Source organism: Ceratina calcarata, unplaced genomic scaffold (assembly GCF_001652005.2).
Source record: "Ceratina calcarata isolate Rehan_Ccalc_2016 unplaced genomic scaffold, ASM165200v1 scaffold673, whole genome shotgun sequence".
Lineage (NCBI taxonomy): Eukaryota > Metazoa > Arthropoda > Insecta > Hymenoptera > Apidae > Ceratina > Ceratina calcarata.
The window spans coordinates 46,691-49,190 of record NW_017177987.1 but is presented as its reverse complement, the minus strand read 5'-3'; the positions used below and the strand labels follow the sequence as shown (position 1 = coordinate 49,190).

The window sequence follows — 2,500 nt, the reverse complement described above, 5'->3', positions numbered from 1 at the left end:
CTGTTAAAGTGTGCATGGTACGCTTGTGAATTATGAAAAGTATCATTCGCAATATTGTACTTATAGTTCATAATAAGCGCCTTCCTCGAAAAACATTGTTCAATATATTACCTTCAAACCTGGTAGACAGTCGTAAGTACCGAATGATTCTTACAAAAAATTCGGTAAGAATGGTTCATAGAGAAAAATATATTTACAGTGCGCTTACAGAAAAATACACGTAAACGTGTTTAATAATGTTACTTCCAGTGTACTTCCTATTCGTATTAATTTGATTGTCTTACAATTGACGTTAGAGACAATTAAAATTAAATGAGAAACAATATAGATTTCTCTCGTACAAAAACTATAAGAAAAAAAACATATCTACCAAGAGGATTCGAGCCGTAGACCATTAGTTTCATTGTCAACGACCCTACCCACTAACCCACCGTACATCTTGCAAGTGTGCGTAACAGAACGACTTACATATTGGTTGAAAACTTTAAATCAAAATATCTTAAAAACAAAAGCTCATTTTACAGAAACCCATGAGGGTTTTTCAGTACTAGGTGTACACTATAACTTAAACGCATTGTCATTTCAAAAGCGATGTATTCGATCGTCAGGTGCCTTTGTAAGTGAACGCTCTTCACTTTTCGCCATCCGAGCAAAAGCGGCTTCCTTCGATAAGAGTCAGATCCATAAGAAGTTCACCGAGTATCTCAGTCCCATCCAGTTCTATCTAAATATTATATTCGCAAAATATAAATAATTTTTACTATTCAGTCTTCTTAAAATTTGTTTGCTTATTCAAATATGTATATACTCTAAATTTCAATGGGAATATTAATATGTAAATTTTACATAAAAGTGGTACAAGCAGGTATTATTTCAATAATTCTTCAGACATCGAATAGTGGCGGGCTTTTTTCTACTACGCTTTTGTTTTATAGTATAAGGAACGCTCTATATCAAATAATAAGTTGGAGCAATCCACATATATCCGTAAATATGAATTTTTTTAACATTGTAATGCCTATTTAGTGGAATTTGAGATTTATAACTAAAATTCACATGTACATAGGAAGGTGGCATTTTTCTTTTAATGAATTCAAGCACCGTTTGACGAAGTGACCGAACAGATGTGAGGTAAACGTAGTTCGTCGAGCATCGACGGTCAAACGGTCAAAAGAGTCGACCTCGAATTTAAAGGTCTGATTCAATGCATGGCCAAAGTCATTATTTTTGAATGCATATTTCTTTGAACTACCGAAATTAAATTTTTTTAGATCGACGAGCCTCTCATGTTTTTAAAAACGACACGACGGAACGAGACTATAGATATTTAGTTTTTTAATAATTGATACATCAATCTTTCTCGTAAATAGGCTTAATATTTACATAGTACAAGACATAAGGGAATCGAAATTCCTAAATGTCGAAAATGCTCGTTGAACAAAATCATTGCGAGGCCAGAGGCGAGTTACGAGTAGGAAAAGTGCCTGCGGACACACTTGAAGGCGTCATAAATTAGGCGACGTTGCAACAGAGCTACTGTACCCTACCCTCGGTTAAATGTCCACGGCACTACTCGTTCCTTACCACCTACAATTGCCAGTGGAGATCTCACAAGTAGATAAAGATAAAGAAAAAGTACAACGTGATCAATAAAGATAGATAGATATGAAAGAAGTACTTACATACCGCGCGTGAAGAAAATGATCATACTATAATGCAAATTNACGAATTACGCTATTTTGTGGATATAACAACAATGAACAAACTAATTTCAATTAAACAGTGATATTAATTAAGATATTAAATAGATATTAAATTTCAGTGTCCGAACTGAATTCACGAGTTAGACTTGGATACGCTAACAAATGAAGAACTACAATTTCCAATGACTTCCGATTTTCCGAATATTAATTCAGAAACTAATCTCAATTAAACACTGATATTCATTAAGATATTAAATGCCAATTACTTTTATTCTTGCTTCAAATACAAAATATGGTGTGCACTAATGAAAATAAAGTAATACAAGTGTGACAAAATTTGAAAATGATGGGTAATCTATTTTCGAAGTACTAATCTCGAAACAAGTATAAAATTCATAATGTCAGCGTTCTACGGTTACCTATTACCTACCGTGCTGGAAAAAAACATCGGCACCGGCACCAGTGAGTCTGAACGTCGGTACACGCCGAAGCAGTCATTCTGTGGGATTTCATGCATCTACCTTACCGGTTCGAGCCCTCTTGGGCAGGGGTCTCGTAATTTATCCCACGAGGCTCGCTTCCCCTGTTTTTCGCCCGTATTTCGATCCCCACTACTATTCCCCTCATGCGTGCTCATGCGCGTTCGCGAAGCTCTCCGCAGTGCTACCGTGAAAATCACTGCATACCCCCACCCACTATTGGTCCCCATGGTCGCGTCGTCCCCACTTTCCGGCCGTGGGATAAATTACGAGACCCCTGCTCTTGGGCCCCTTTTTCAGGCCGCGCGTTAACACAGG

At 36.8% G+C, this 2,500-nt stretch overlaps 1 long non-coding RNA gene across 1 annotated transcript; it reads right to left on the bottom strand.

Annotated features, from left to right (window-relative positions):
- Window positions 1-1,059: 1,059 nt before the first annotated feature.
- On the bottom strand, window positions 1,060-1,723 carry LOC113464960 (uncharacterized). The gene is made up of 2 exons (XR_003389814.1): window positions 1,683-1,723; window positions 1,060-1,587 (listed from the first exon to the last, which is right to left on the bottom strand). It is a non-coding gene; the product is annotated as an uncharacterized LOC113464960 (long non-coding RNA).
- Between the last annotated feature and the right edge of the window lie 777 nt (window positions 1,724-2,500).